Consider the following 16,783-nt stretch of genomic DNA (forward strand, 5'->3'; position numbering starts at 1 on the left):
AACCACATTACATAGGATGGAGATTTGGTCTGTACTGCCAAAAAACCGAGACTCGGACTGGTGCCCCAACCTTGGCTCATGGGCCAAGTGCTACGATCTGGTCTTTGTCAATGGGCTTGAGCTTTCTTCCTCCCTGGAAAAGAGTGGCAGAATCCCTACAGAATGCAGGTTTTGGGCTGTAAGCTTCCCTGATTAACTCCAAGGATAGCTGGCCTGAGCCAAAATTGTGTGAGGAAGCAGAAACACATACTGTAGAGGTCTGTAAGATAGTGTGTGATTCTGTTTCCTTACACAGATGTCTAAATGTTATAATAAATTTGGTAAATCAGGGTGCATGTGATTTTGGCTAATAAAATTACATAACCCTAAATGCACCTTTTAAAAATGTGTCCTCCAGATTCAGACATATCACCATTTATTTCAACAAAGGAGGATTATTTTCTTAATGGAAGAACAGCTGATGTCTGAAGGTGATGGTGAGACTGCTCTGTTAAACACTATGCTTACACAGAAGTGCTGATGAATGTTTACAAGAAATGAAAGTACTTTCTAATAAGAAAAAACTGGGCTAAAAACAAGCATGTCAAAGGCAGAATAAACTGTGTGCTCCATTTCAAGTCTCCTGCTCTGGCACAGCCATGGTGCTTTAAAAAGAGCAATGGAAGATATTCCCTGCCAGCACCTTTCCATCACAATGAGGTCACTCACAGTCCAGACTGCAGGTTTTGCACATAGCAGGGAACATCACAGAGCTGATCTGGAGTGGCAGAGCAGCCAGATGGAGCTTTGAGGTGCACTGGTGAGGCCACACCTCAAATCCTGTGTCCAGGTCTAGCCCTGTCACTGCAAGATGGACATTGAGGGGCTGGAGCATGTCCAGAGAAGGGAACGGAACTGTGGAAGGGTCTGGAGCTCCAGGAGGGGCTGAGGGAGATGGGGAGCTCAGCCTGGAGAAAAGGAGGCTCAGGAGGGACCTTCTGGCTCTGCACAACTCCTTGACTCCCACGAAACAGGGACAAGATGACAGGAAATGGTCTCAAGCTGCATTAGGGGAGTTCAGGTTGGACATCAGGAAAGATTTGTCCACTGAAAGGGCTATCAGACACTGGAAGGGGGTGTCCAGGGAGGTGGTGAATCCCCATTCCTGAAGGTATCCAAGGAACTGCCAAATGTGGCACTCAGTGCTCTGGTCTGGTTGACAAGGTGGGGATTGGTCAAGTTTGGGTTTGATGGTCTTGGAAGCCTTTTCCAGTGATAATAATTCTGTGATTTGATGATTCTGTAAAGCTGCCATCTGTGAGGGTGTTAATGCAGAAGGTGGGACAATTTCTCCCAGCACTTCTGAAAGAAGTGCAGTCTCAACACCTGCTCAATCCTGTTCAAAAGTCTTTACTGAAGAGGTGAATTGCAGCCTGGAAAAGAGGGAAGCTTTGCCTCTGCAAATTGCAGCCTCAAGGCAAGGCTGGTTCCACATGAGGACTGGCATTTGGAATCAGCTAAGGTAGCATCTCCTACCTGAGGTTCCACCTTTGACACCCCTTTAAACATCCCTACTGATTCTCCTTCAGAAGCTGCCTTGGAAGGACTCTCTCTTTTCAGGTGAGCTGCAGGACGTGCCAGCTTTCACCTCCTGTCCAGCTTCATCTCACCAAAAACATCAGAGAGGGTGATGGAAGAAATCATTATTTTTCATTTCATATAGTAAAAGTCTAGCTATGACTAATTTGACAGCAAATTTTACAAATCCACCAAAAACACCATGATTGATTTTACAGGGGGGATTTCATAGAAATCATGAAATTTCATAGCAAATTTCATACAGGGAATTCATAGAAAGCTCAGCTGTATAGATTTGTGCATCTTTTGGTTCTTAAAGGATCCAGCTGGAGAGTTTTGAATCTGCAGTGGGAGAGGTGACACATGAGGGAAAAGGATGGGAACTATTAAAAGGAAACTCTTGAGCTGTGTCCATGCAAGGAAAGGAACTGACTGCCTTGAAAGAGAAAAGACAGGAGGAGAATGATGGAAGAGAATGGATATTCTTGCTATTCCTATTGCCTGTACATATGGTTTTTACTGAAGGAAAAAAAGACCTGAAGGAATTTGGATTTGTAAGGCCTAGTGAAAGACAGCTCTGACACCAAATATGTGGTAAAAGGGAGATTTGCCATGTGAAAGACGAAGTCTTTAATTCTTGCCAAGGGGGAGGGGAACAAGAAATCTTGGGAGTTCCCAGTCCACTATTTTATGCTCTGTCAGTTTATCAGAAGTGAAGTGTGTTTCCCAAGCAGAGAAAGGAGACAACAAATTGGTGTTTGTATGGGAACAGTGTTGTGAGAAATCAATTACTTTTATTTCATGATACAACTCCAAGCAAAATAATTTTTTGTGTGTAAGTATTAAGTGTTACAGGGATGAAAAATCAAATTAAGTTATATTTATTAAGAAAATATAGCATCCCAGGTTTATTATGGATTTCCATATGCCATCTTTGGGTGATGAAATAAGAAGTCATTTAATTACTTTGAGACGGTAATAAATGGCAGCTCCTGTGAGCTGTTCCCTGAAGTAACTTTGCAAATCATGATCTTTGTTTTGTTTCTGCCATGAGGGTAAATGAAATCACCTTGATTTTTCAGTGAAATTCCCTAACAGCTCTTGTCTTGCCTTGCATGAACCTGCCTGAACTGACATCCATATAATAATATTAGGAATATAAATCACTCATTTACCTTCATGACAGGAGGATGGGGCAGCCTGTGCCGCCTGCATGATGCAAAGGACTTGAGCCAGCCTGAAATCAGTGAGGCAAGAGAAGGCTTTTGTTTCATGTCTCAGCACAGGAGTGAGGGAGGTCAGATTCTCCCCCTTTCCAGCCTGCCAAGCAGCCAAAAACTGGATCCCCACGGAAAGACTGGGTTAAGACATCATGCTGTTAACAGGGGCTCCAAGGCAGTCCATCTGCTGCCACTGTCACACTGCTGCTGTGACACAGCAGAGTTGCCAGGGAAGACACCTCACTCCTGGGCTCTTTATGGAGTCCTTGGGAATCAGAAGTGTGGTCCATTCAGAGGGGCTGGAGGAGACTGTGGGAATGGGAAACCTGATGGATTTGGGGGCAGGGAGAATGTGAAGCTGCTTGGATTTTCTGGGAAAGCATGCATGAAATCAATGGGCTGTTGTTGAGGGGGGGAAGGAGGAAGAATTTGTATTTGTTCTCTGATAGGGAAATATAATACTGGGGGATTTGCTTTGGAGAGGGAAAAAAACCTATTTGAGAAGAAGGCTACTTGCCTGACCAGAAAAATGACTGAGGGAACCCTGTTTTAAAAGAGCTGGATGCCTACGCCTGAATTAATAAACTAGGAACTGCTGTTGAAATTATGCAAGGAATTTCTGAAGGAAAGACAAGAGGGGACATTGGCAAAACAAGAAGGTAGAAAAAAAATATGAATTTAATGATCAAGTTCAAAACAGATCAGAGATACTTCTGCTAATTTATTTCTCCTCTGTCTCTAAAAAAATCCTTTTCCCTCAGGAATAAATGTTTAAGTGGAAATACATTTAATTATGACTCTGTCAGTTCCATGGTTTGGAAGGATGGAGATGAGTACTGGGTTTTGTTTATTTTGAAAAATAAAATACATTGGATCTGAAAACTGACAAACAAGTTATCGCTTCACTTTTCAGATGCACGAACACAGAAAATATCCAGGTTGAAATCTCATAAATTTTCACAATATGTTCCACAGCTTGCTTTTGATGCCTGAGAATCCTCGATAGCTCTAAATTAAGAGAGGGAAAATGACAAAAATGTTCAAATTATTTAAAGTCTAACACATAAAATTAATCTTTGAACAGCTTAAATTCTATCCTGTCCACTCTTCTGCAGTATCATCACTGATTTCTAAATGATAGTGGTGTCTTTGCTGATATAATAAATTATATAATGTCTCTGCAGAGTAAATTAGGAGGGGATTTCAGTGATGTCAGCTGCAATTAAGCATGAAATTTTGGTTTTCCTTTTACCCCTTTTGTCAGTGTTTGTAAAAGTTTTATCCAAAGTCTCTCTGGCTAATGGAAAACTTTTCCTTGGTTTCCTCTCACACCCAGACCCTCTAAAAGTTTCTTTTGTAGCAAGAATTATAGTTTCTTTTTTGTTGCCATTTATTTCTAGAAAGCCTGAACAAATCAGGTTTTTTTGTAGGAAATGTGTCATAGTGCTTAGAGAGCAGAGACTCCTTGGCTTGACTTTCTGTGGAGATAAGATTGATGTTAACAAAATGTCTGATGTTTGCTGCTGTCCTTTCTCTTCATAATCTCAAAACCCTTTTCCAATTTCAGCTACATCTGACAGATGACTTCAGTTTTAAGAGGAGCTAAACTGCAAATTTCAATAAAGTGGTGGCTGGGACAGAAGAAGATCCAAACAAGTCTTTCCTGAGGGAAAAGCTGGAGCAGAAACTCAAATATATTATTAGAAACTGGAGCAGCAAGGCAGTGGAAGTTCTGTAGTCTTGAAGCAAGGCTTGGCCAGAAAGTGGTATTCAGAGAGCTCAGCCACAAATCCTGGAACACCAGGGTGTCAGGCTTCAGGTGTTGTACTGATGATTCACATTCTGAGGAAAGAGGAAGACTTGTGAATAATTTCTTTGTCGATACAGACTTTTTCTCATTTCCTTATTTGAAGAGAATGACAAATTTTAGTCTGAAAAATTTAAGAGAATGTGAAGAAAATGCAGTTATTTTCCTGAGTTTTCTAGACAACACTGGAAAACCCACACATCACTTTTTTTTTCTCAAGTCCTTCTATTCATTCATTTGCCTAACGATCCCATACTTTTTTTCTTTTATTTATGAATGTTAAGTAAGAACTCATTGATTTTTTTAATTACATCAAAATACAAACATTTCCAGAATGAAGTAATTTGTACCAAAGATTACTTTATGGTCACCACTTGTAACAAAAGATTAGAGACTGCAAATGGTAACTGTGAAGTAGTGAAAACAAATTTAGTTTCATGTGTAATTTTTTTTTGTGTCTTTCCACAATTGCAAACATATTTACAATTCCTCTTTTGCAAGGGAGCCTCTCATCTTTTCAACTTTCAAATTAAAAAATAAAAAACCCCAACAATTTCTAAGGGTCAAGGGGACAAATATAAGGAGTGGAATAACCGAGTAGGCAGAAAATCTACAAAAGGGAATGTGTGAGTCAGCAGATCCACCGTGATGAAAAAAGGAATCCCCTGTAAATGAGGGGTGCTACAGAAGGTATGGGAAGTGATACCTCTTTCCCATATGGATAAAGCCCAATCTGGGATTCTGTGTCCAGCTGAATGCACTTAACAGCTGGAGAAATGCCCCTTGCCAACTGGCAAAAACCCAGAGATGAACACCAAGAATTATCAGATGTCCAGAAAACACAGCTAGAGAGACAAGAGCAAAGGAGCTGGGTTTGTTTAGTCTAGGGAAGGGAAGAATGTGCAGAGACATGATAACAGCCACCAGGAACAGAACAAGACATGATGTGTTTGAATTGCCTCAACAGAAAGAGGGTGGGAATTAGGGGAAAAAAACTCAGCTTTTTAATGGCAAGATAGTGAAAGGCTGGATTAGCATGCTCCAGGAATTTGTGGAGGCTTAAAGAAAGATTTAGACAAATATTTGCTAGGTGAGTTGTGAGACTGAATTTTGCTTATATGTAACCCTGCCCAGGGTAGAAAAATGGACTGGGTGACTTCTTAAAGTCTGTGGCAGTCTACATTTTAGTGGATTTTTTTACCATTGCTTAAAATCATGACTTTGAATGTTTAAAAAAATTGAAAGTGAATGGGGCCTAATCCTCTGTTTCTCACGCACAGTTTTACTCCTTATATACACATCAATGCATTCCTTGTCTCGACTGATTATTATCCTAACTGTTCATTATTCTGAGAATTCTATGTTCAGAAACAAGTGACTTTAAAGACTATATTAAATTTAAGGTTTTCCCTTCATAGCAACTATAAAATGTGAAAGATATATTTTTAAATACTTATTCTTTAGTATTATAAAAATTGAATTATTCTATTAATACCTGGCTTAATAAGCTTTAAAGTAGCTTTATAAGTCTGACATTTTTATTTAAGATAGATTCTTCTGGGGTATATATTTGGTTATATTTTCCAATGTGATAATAATGCAGTATTCTGTTACTAGTTTTTACTTTTTCTCTTCTTTTTTTCCCTGTGTATAATAGGTACAGATAAAGAGTAGCTAATAAGACTTTGGCTGAAATATCTCTTTGCTTTTATCAGTTTTAAATCTACTGACTTTGGATTTAACTGCTTTCCCTCTGCTTCTGAACTGTAGGTCAAAATAAAAACTTTGCATTATTCTAGTCCTTTCTGGTGGATCCCTTCTCATTCACTTCTCTCAAATCCATGGACCTGCTACTCCCAGTCTGGCTTGCAGGTGCCCTCTTGTCTGTCTGAGGGTCAAAATCAGCTGTTGGCTGGGTCTCTTTCAAGCAAGAGCACATCCCACACAGTAAGAGAAGGAGAGACAGCTGAGAGCAGCACTTTTGGAGCATCAGCAGAATGGCAGATGGGTTTAGCATGAGTTTTTGGACAATTTGATTCATCTGAGCACAAAATAGTTATGTGGAAAACCAGGTTACAAGGCATATTCTGGTATCTTAAATGTGACAGCAGCACCAACAGAGGTGGGAAAGCTTTGCAAAGTCCTCTTAGGAGGGTGATACAGAATAATCTGTAATCTGTAATCTGCTTCAAAAACTACATTTCACCTTCCTTGTTAACAATCAGAAATTGAAATGAAACTTGAAGAATAGAACTTAGGAGTAGAAGTAAGTTAAACTCTGAGCAGAAACAGAAACAAGTGCTATACAGGGAAATATAATACTAGCTTATTCTGGAAAAGAGAAACACGCTACTGAAAACGTCCCATAAAATTGGGTCTATCAAAGCATAAAATATAAAGTTAGTACAGGTTTTAAAAGGTCTTATTTCATTTGAATTGAGATGAAAAAGAGTAGTTCAATATTTTGGAGGAGTATATGGGTGACAAGATTGTAATCAGCTATAAAAACTATATCTGCATCAGGTCAGTGTGCTTCCGTACGTAATAGAACAAAAAAAATTCCTTTGTCAAGGTGTACATTCTAAAGGTTTGCTTTCCTACAAAAACATCTCTGTCAGTTCAGAAACACAATTATTATTTAGCGAAAAATGCCATGAATGGTTGTTCCTATCCTTTATCTGCTGTTGAAAAGTTCTTCCAGGTGCAAAAGATTTTTAAAATTCTTTTTGGTCTAACTTTAGATGCATTGAATAAAGTTTGTCTTATTTTTCATGAAGAAACACAGAGATCATTGATTCCGTGGTCCTGGTGTGAGAAACTGCTACTTTTTTGTTGTAATGGAAGTTTTTCAGTTTGTTTGGAAAGTGTCACTACAACAAACAGTGTTTGCTTTGATGGTCATTGATTTTGATGGTATAAAATTAATTTAGAGTCTATTAATGAGGACAACATGTTGATTTTGTCCAGCCCACAGTTGGATAGAAACATGGTGTGCTGGGGGAGTAACTGGCTCGCAGGCTGGGCACAGAGGGTGACAGTGACTGTGGTGACATCAGACTGGGGACCTGTCACTGTTGTGGTTCTGCAGGGCTCCATCAGGGCTCCATCTTAAGCCCCGTTCTCTTCAACAGCTTCATAAAAGAATTGGATGCAGGACAGGTAGGGATACAAAGTAAGTTTGCAGATGATACAAAACTGGGAGGAGCTGTTGACTCCCTCAAGGGCGAAGAGGCTCTGCAGAGAGCCCTGGACAAACGACAGGGCTGGACATCACCAACTGTGTGAAGTTAACATAGGCAAGAGCTGGATTCTCTGCAGCTGGGATGGGACAGCCCTGAATGTACAGACAGACTGGGAATGAGAGGCTGCAGAGAAGTGTTGTGGAAGGGGACCTGGGGGTCCTGGTTGATGGCCAGCTGGACATGGGCCAGCAGTGCCCTGGCAGCCAGGAGGGACAGCCTTGTCCTGGGGCACTGGGCCCAGCATGGCCAGCCAGGCCAGGGAGGGGATTGTCCCGCTCTGCTCTGGGCTGGGGCAGCCTGACCTTGAATATTGTGTTTTGAGTGCCACAATATAAGAAAGATCTAAAGCTGTTTGAGAGTGTCCAAAGTAGGGTTTTGGAGATGGTGAAGGGCCTGGAGGGGAAGCCACATGAGGAGCAGCTGAGGGCACTTGGTCTGTTCAGCTGGAGGAGACTGAGGACAGAGCTCATTGTGCTCTTCAACACCCTCACGAGGGGAAGAGGCAGGGCAGGCCCTGGTCTCTGCTCTGTGTGACCAGGGACAGGACCCAAGAGAATGGCTGGAGCTGGGTCAGGGGAGGATTAGGTTGGATATCAGGGAAAGGTTCTTCCTCCAGAGGGTGGTGGGGCACTGAACAGGCTCTCCAGGGTGTGGTCACAGCCCCAAGGCTGCCAGAGCTCCAGGAATATTTGGACAGTGTTCTCAGGCACAGGGTGAAACTGTTGGGTGTTTGTGCAGGGCCAGGAGTTGGAGTGGATGGTCCTTCCAACTCAGCACAGTCTATGATTCTACCATTTTGTAGCCAAGAGGCCACAGCAGTCATCCAGGCGGCCAAAGGAGACAGAGCAGGGGACACAGCCTTGGTGTAGTTCAAAGTCTAAACTGTGCTGTCTGTCCCTCAAATATGTAAATGTGTATCAGAGTTTTGGGGCTGGGATTTCTCATTTCTCCAAAGACACAGAGATTTTGTTCCAGTGGAATTTTTGTCCCAGTGTGCTTTTTTTTTTTTTTTTTTTTTTTTTTTTTTAATTTTGAAGTCCCCAAGATGTTAATAAAAATAGAATTCTTGTCTTCCAATCAGCTCTAGCTGCTGCCTGGTACCAGTTTTGGGGAAGATGTTCATACAGCTTCAGGACATTAATAGGAGGGAATAACTTCACATTGGAAAGACATTCATCACACGGCATCTGTGCATGTGTGGAAGTAATTTGAAGACTTCTGTGATGTACAGCTCACCAGAAGCCATTTTCCACACTGGCAATGATGACAATCCAAAGTATTGACTTATGCTGGCTAGTCTTGATGTTGTCATGTTGTCTTGGGGGTTTGGTCAACTGTGAAAAGAAATTTCATTGCCACTGCTTGAAGAAAAAAAAAAAAGGAAATAAGCTACCATATTGTTATGATTCTCCAGCTGTCTATCAGTTTACTACATGAAACTGCAAAGTGACATCTAAGTTGTGATTTATTTTCATAAATTAAGAGCAGACCCATTATGCCAGCCCTAAAACACTCTTGGTGTTTGCATCGGCCAATTACTGTGGAAACTGCTGAAACAAATCCTTTGTTTATGCAGGATTCAAATGTTAAAATCCTTGGATAAGGATCTGGAAAAAATGCCTCAATTTTTTAAGAATTCTTGCAAAATATCACTAGACCAAGAAATTCCGACTGCTTCATCTGTTTGTTGCTCCATCTATATCCTTCTCTGGAATTTCTTGCTGCAGATCTACAAAGGAATAAATGAAAAATTGCTGTTCTCCCAATAAACCTATAGCAAGCAGCCTTAAAAAACAACTAATCTGTAACATTCCAGCCATATTTAGCAGTTTTTATCAGAGGTGTGCAGTAGGAAATGATCTGTGGGGGTTTTGAAAGACTGAAATATGAGGATATTCAAGTCCTGCTTTGAATCCAATATAATCCTGCTCATGAACTTGTCCCATTGAAATCATGTTCATAAAAGCATACCTCTACACACCCTTCCTAAAGTCAATTTTAAATGCCTCTGGTATTGTAAACCTGCTTGATGGGACAGATCCTGCTTTTCCAGGGCAAAACAGAACCCAGTGTCTTGCCATTCTGTGTGATTCCCTTTCCAAAGAGTGGGAATGGAACAAAATGTAAGAAAAGAGAAGAAAATGCACAGGTGGCACAATAATCAAAACTGTGCATTTAATACATAAAAATTCATGCAGAAATACACACAGATTTAATTTTACACAAAATGAAAGGCAGACTGAGGTATTTGATTTAAGTATTTGCTCTATCAGACATTTTTAAACTGATATTTAGTTTACGTAGATTCAAATAATGGAAGAGAGATGCTATTTTGTTTATTAACACATGACATCAAAGTCCACATACATCATGTTACATATGTGAATTCCTGACTTTTTTTTCACTGTTAAATATATTTATGAGCTCTTTCTAGGTTTACTTTAATATTTTTACACATAGACACAAATATATTTTATCCTATTTACAGAAGCACCTTTTGTGGTTTTATTGCTGTAATAACAGGCTTCCCAAATAATGAGGTTCCCAATCTATGTGCTATTTATCATGTTATCTATGTTCATGTTTCTTATTTCTATTTATCACATCATCCATGTTCATGTTTATCATTTCCAGTTACAAAGGAAAAAAGTTTCTTGGTTCTGTTCACCCAGCAAAGCACTGAAATTAGATTCATCCTCCCCATTTTACTGTCCCCACTGCCTCTGATTAGGGCTGATTATGGAGCAGCATACTGGTAATTAACATGTTTCTGGTTTTTAAAGATATACTTCTCATAAGAAGCATAAAAATCTGTATTTTTAAAATGAAGGTATTTTGACATGTTGAAATATGTTTGAAATATGAAACTTTATGAACACATGTCCTTTTATTAAAAGTCCAAAACAGCAGAAACTTATCAATGTCCCTATCTTGAATATATAAAGTATAGAAATGGATATAGATCATCACAAATTAAAACTGAAGAACATCTAACAAGGCAAATCATGTTAATTAACAGTTATTATAGCAAAACACCTTTCCTCTTGTTTGTTTTAGTGATTTATGCAGTAGCTTTTTTTGATAGAGGCTCATGATGTGAGAAAACAGCACAGTCCTGCAGTCCTTCCCACAGAAATGGTTCCAAAGGACATTCCAGAACTGGGGACTGTAAAAAAAGATAGAAATCAAATTTAAAAGTATTTGCAAAAATATTAGCATGACAAAATTCAAACAAATAAATGTGCTGTATTTTGGCAGAGTGGATAAAACAATGAAGAGAGCAGAGAGAGACATGAGAGAGCATTCATTTAGGTACTCTGGGTAGGAGACCCTTATAATTAAGCCTTCTGGAACCAAGCTAAATTAAATAAAATCTATAAATATAATGCATAAATATAATGAATAAACATAATTCACAAATATAAATTAAATACTCCTCTTCAGCCATTTTACATCCAGGTGTCTTTAGGCACCATAAGGATATAGATGTGCTTCAGCCCATGTCACACAGTAGGTGAGCAGTAACACCAGGAACAAACCCCACATTTGCTGGAAGGACCACACAGAATTAAGCCCAGGGTGGATGGCTGAAATATCAAGCACCAAAGAATGCAATAGAAAGATCAAATGAACTTTTCCAAATGCTTTGCAAAGTAAAATGGTGGTTTTTTTCCTCAGTACTCCAATCCCGTAAGCGCCATTTTGTTTTCAATGCTTGGTGATACTGGGTTTCAGTTTGTGGTTTTGCTATTCTTCTTTTAAGTGAAGTAAAGAAACATACACTAAATAAAATGAGGGGTGCAGTTGACCTCTAACATTTCATGAGAGGCCTTGTATGTTTACCACATTTAAATGAAAATCAACTTTGGCTGGAGCAGTGAAATAAAAGACCTGAAGGAACAAGGCAGCTGGATGATAGAGTTTCTTCTTGATTTCTGTGACAACACATCTACCTATCTACTACCAACCAACCTACACAGTTAATTATTCTACTTCTAAACACCCAGAGGGAACAACTCATGTATACAGCAGCTTTGACAATTGAAGCCCAAGCTAAAAATATAATGGGAATTGAAAATTGGAACACTCTGGAATATGTAGACTTTGCTTCCATTTCTACATCCCTCTCGCGGCTCTTGACCTAACCTAGCTAAATAATCTCTCTTTCATAAAGGCATTTGCAATGATTTTGAAAATTAAGGTGGCTCCCAATCTGCCTGATATATCTGTAATATTTCCCAGGTTTGCACTTTGGAAACCTTTGAAATGACGCAAAAATTCCTCCAAATGTTTATGTGCAAGAGCATAATTGCACTGTATATATGCATATAAAATATAAATGTGCAATATATGTGTGACCAGACCTCTTGGGCCACAAAGAAAAATCTTGCTCAGGCTTAGAATTTCATCATTTAGACTTTCTTCTCTAATACTCCCCTTGCTGCTTTTATTTTGCACTTGCTGTTCCACATCCGAGGTTTTGCTTGCCCATGGCAAGAAAGAGTTTAGGCACCACCTATTTAATTTCAGATTGATTCACACTACCACTTTCAGCAGAATTAATATTGAAATGTTTTTGACCCATTAGTTCTAAATAGTACTTTTGTTGGGAATTGTGCAGCTGGGGGAATATGTCTGTGCCCAGCTATGATTTCCACTTGGGGTAGGGAAGATTGTTTTAGATGTTACTATTACTGAGAATTAAATTATTTATTGAACAGGTCTCACAGTCCTGTGTCCGTCCTTGCCCCCTTCTCCAGAGAAGGAGCTACGGAAGAAAACTATTGCAGCCTGTGGAGAAAAATGACATTACAATGACATTAAAAATGTCGTATGTCCTTCAACTGCAAGTATTGAATTGTTAGAAAATGCTGGAAAGTGAACAGAAAAAGGAACTTTGTCTTTTTCTTGAAGATACTGAGAAAAATCCACAGGTGATAGTTACCAGAATTATGAAGGAGAGTAGAAATGCTCTTGTAGTTTTGCTCTGTTTTTCTGTGCCCTATTTCTAAAACTCTTCTAGGGATTCTAGGAATGGCCTGGTACATGTGTGTGAAGGTAAGCAGATTTCATCTTCCATTTGCCTCATCCCCGGAAGTGTTCCAGGCCAGGCTGGATAGGGCTTGGAGCACCCTGGGATAGTGGAAGGTATCCCTGCCCATGGCAGGGATTGGATCTAGATTATCTTTAGGGCCCCTTCCAACTCAGGCCATTCTATGATTCTATGATTGCATAATTTAGTAAATCTTTATTATTTCACATGGCACACAAACCTTAAAACATGGTAACTAGAAAAAAACCCAGTCCATTTGTGTGGTTCTCTCCTGTTTGAGAGGATTATCTGAGTAACCAACCCAGCAAGCTTAGGTCAATGAGTCTTCCTGAAGGGATATAGGGCATGGATGTCCCAAACACAGAAGTGGCATCAGAGACAGGAACTGTATTGCTAAACTGGATATGGTGATATTAAGAGGTACTGGCACTTGGCAAGCTTTGCCTTTTTCAGAGAGATCCTGGAGATCCATTTTCTGAACTCCTCCAAAAAAGGGAACAAAACAACTGGGTGGTGGCAGTCCAATATTGCAGGGCCACCTCCCTGCTTGAAGGGATTTAGGGATTGTCAGTAAACCACACATCATAACTTCACAGTGTCAACAGAATGGCTGCTATAACTTCTACCCACAGTTTTTGCACCTTTCTGCCAGATCCTTTTTGTCTTCAAACACACACACATACACACACACACACACACACACACAAAACAGGGAAGGGAAGCTGTGGCAGAACCTTTGTCCAACATGAGCTTTTCCTGGGATCCTATCTCAGTGCCAGTGGCTGGAGAACTGGTAAAGTTTGCCAAGTTTCTTTGTAAATCCCAGATCCCAAATCAAGTGAGTTTGCTGATGAGTGACTTGCAAAATCCTAATCTGGCCTCTGACAGTAACACTGTGTGGCTTTCAGCAAGTCTCAACACCTCTCTGCTTCTGCCTTCCCATGGCTAAAACGTTTATTTGTCTGTCACAGCAGGTTTTTAGGGAGAATGCATAATTTGGCGTATCACAGAAAATATTGCTTTTCTGCAGTGAGTTAAATAATCAGGCCATCAACAGTGAGATAAGGTCTCCCCTGAGAAGAAAATTGATGTCTAGGATAATTTTAGGGTTTATAACACATCAAGGTCTACATAAATAAATCAATTCAATGCAAACAAGAGGAAAAATGGTCAAAAAAAACCACAGTTCAAGAAACTGTTGCCGAGCACAGTTAATCACTTAATAACAACATCTCCTCTTGGAAAAAATAAGGTAATAATTGGGGTTATCATCTGGTCTGTAAAACCTAATTTACAGCTGGCACAAGTGAGAGCCTTTCAGTTAAGTGAATGAAGGAACATCCATCACCACTACTCCCAGAGCACTCTGTTCTCTTAAAATCAGCACAAGCAAACTCCCCAAAATGTTGCTTAATTCCTGCAATAACAGAATTTGGGAGATGAAACTGGTCAGGCTTAGCCTGAGAGTAGGGTGCATATTTACACACAAGAAATGTTAAATTATGATTCCTGTCCCACAGGTTTTCTGACCTATGAGTAAGCCCCCTAAGCCCCCCAGTCTAGTGGAAGTCTGCAGAGAGACTGGAAAGAGATGATTCCTGTGGCTCCTTCCAACTCAGTCCATTCTATGGTTCTATGATACTATGAATACACAGGCTCATAATTTATATTTATATAGCCAGACACTGAGATCTCTTTGTCTTGTGCTGTCATTACAGCTTCAAGAGCACCTGTATAATATGATAAATATTCAGAACAAAACTGACACCAGGCTTGGAGGACTCCCTTAAGGATTACAGAGAGTTGAAAGGGTGATATTAATGTGACAAGGGCATCTCACAAAGAAAGGGAATTATTTCTTGTTTCCCAGAATAGCCTAGCAATACATTTCTCCTCTCAGATAAAAAATGCCAAGCTCTGCATTAGTAAAATGGCTACTATAAAAGGAGTAAGAGAGTAAGAGAGTAAAGGAATTGATTCCTTTACTCTGCAGCAATTCAAAACCAGATATATGAAAATATTAACATGATTAAATGACAAGATATTGAGTAGTCCTGCAACATGGCAGAGTTCAGACTGTTTTATTGAAGAGGCCTTTAGGGATTTTAGGACAACCTCTGTCAGCTTTTTCCAGCTGTGATGCCCCAATATACAGTCCTTCAGGCAGACATGGATCAATTTTATGTCCACATTTCTATAGGAATAATTACCGCCCTCACAGCTGACAGATGACAGGACAGATCTACCAACAGCAGAAAATGGCTCCATTTTCTGCAGCTCTTTGCAAGTGGTAATTAAATTGTGCAGCTCAGAATTAAAAATTCATAGAATCACAGTAACCGGGGATAGGAAAGAGCTGCTAAGGTAATTTTTGTCCCTGCCCCTCCTTCTGCCAATGCTTTGTCCAGCACTTTGTAGCCAATTTGAAATGCTCTCTACTTACCCAGGGCTTTTATGAGACCCTGGTTTGACATATGTACAGCAGAAAATGATACCTTTTCTCCAGAGGTGGACAATTTGCCTCATTCAAAGAGTTGTGTAATCAATTTCATTTACCAATTACAGCCCTTCATTAACATGAGGCCACGGGGGCACTGGGCAAGGCAGGAAGTTAACGAGATTGAGGATGGGATCAGGAGGTCTCCTGAATGCCTTGTTTTGTCCTGACAGCCCAGTAAATCTTGAGTCAGCTCAGTGCTTCTGAAAGAAGAAACAGCTTTGGAGATTCATCTGAGTTTTTCATCCAGCTGTGGGTTGGATGGGTTTGCTGATCACCATTCCTCTCTGCCCTGCAAACTCCAAATGCCCACTTTACACCTGGACACCTGGGGTTTGGCAGGGCAGAGAGGAATGGTGATCCAAACTTCCTAAAAGCTGCTGGGTACTCCCTGGGAAGTGCAGAGCACCTCACAGTGGGGACTGAGGTGGATTTTCAATCCTCAGTTTCAGGTGGGGTAAATGCTGTCTGAAAGAGGCACTTTGCTTTCACATGGCATGGACATGAATTTTGGATCTCCCTGGAAATTTGTAATCTAAGCCTGCAAAGCCTAAAGTGACTTTGCTCTTGCATGAGCTCCTCCCACACCCCCAAGACTTGAGTCTTAAAAATGTGTCTGAGGCCCCTATCACCCCTTCCAGGGTTTGTCAAAATGCTTCTCTCCAGGGGCTGGAGAGTGTCTTGTCCAAAAGACTAAATGTTTATCAACCTTTTTTTCAAATTGATATAAATCTTTTGTTCAAGACACAGGCCATAAATATAAACCCAGGCTTTCCCTGGGGATAAACTGCAATGGTCTACAGCTGAATTTCTTTTGAAATAACTGGCACTGCCTGCAGTCAGAAATAGAACATTGAACTGGGAGGGATACAAATATGATCTGATACAGACTTCCTAGGCCTGCCCAGATCCCCCTCATATGGTTTGTCTGGAATTTTGACTCACCAGTTCCTTGACAAGGGTCCTGCTTTCCATGTGGTTATTCCAAGCCTGATCCTTATCTGGCCTAAATTGATGTTCTTGGTGACAATCAACAAGAGTTCATCTCCCCCTCCTGCTGAGTGCCCTGCAGAAATCCCTAAACCACCTGTGCCTGGTGGGAATCCAGAGCTGGAATGAGTTGGCCATGCTGCAAAGCCCCTCTGGCAAGACAAGTGCCATAGGTACAGCCCAGTTGGACCCTGCAATGGGGACGTGGCTCTCAGGATGGAGTGAACCTCCCCTCCCAGCCCTGCTGGTGACAGGGACACCAGGCAGGGTGCCTGGAGTCAGCTCTGGCACCCCTGAGCTACTCCCATGCCTCAGCAAGACTTCCTAAGTGTCCCATGGGCTGTGGTCCTCAGCAGGATAAACATTACACATCATCCCTCAGGTGCATAAAAATCATCTTCAGGTGATTGGGTCCAA

General features: G+C 40.6%; 1 protein-coding gene across 3 annotated transcripts in view; it reads right to left on the reverse strand.

Annotated features, from left to right (window-relative positions):
* Positions 1 to 16,783, reverse strand: part of KCNA5 (potassium voltage-gated channel subfamily A member 5) — a 198,906-nt gene that overhangs the window by 27,271 nt on the left and 154,852 nt on the right. For 2 of the 3 annotated variants that reach the window (XM_071418034.1, XM_071418031.1), the window contains one exon: positions 9,977 to 10,992. The exons of the other annotated variant lie outside the window; for it this stretch is intronic. The gene's annotated coding sequence lies outside the window, so the exon portion shown is untranslated. Of the gene's footprint in view, positions 1 to 9,976; positions 10,993 to 16,783 lie in introns of those variants that run through there. 3 annotated transcript variants of the gene reach the window in all.

Source organism: Agelaius tricolor, unplaced genomic scaffold (assembly GCF_023055355.1).
Source record: "Agelaius tricolor isolate 1412-34295 unplaced genomic scaffold, bAgeTri1.0.p SCAF_74, whole genome shotgun sequence".
NCBI classification, from domain to species: Eukaryota; Metazoa; Chordata; class Aves; order Passeriformes; family Icteridae; genus Agelaius; species Agelaius tricolor.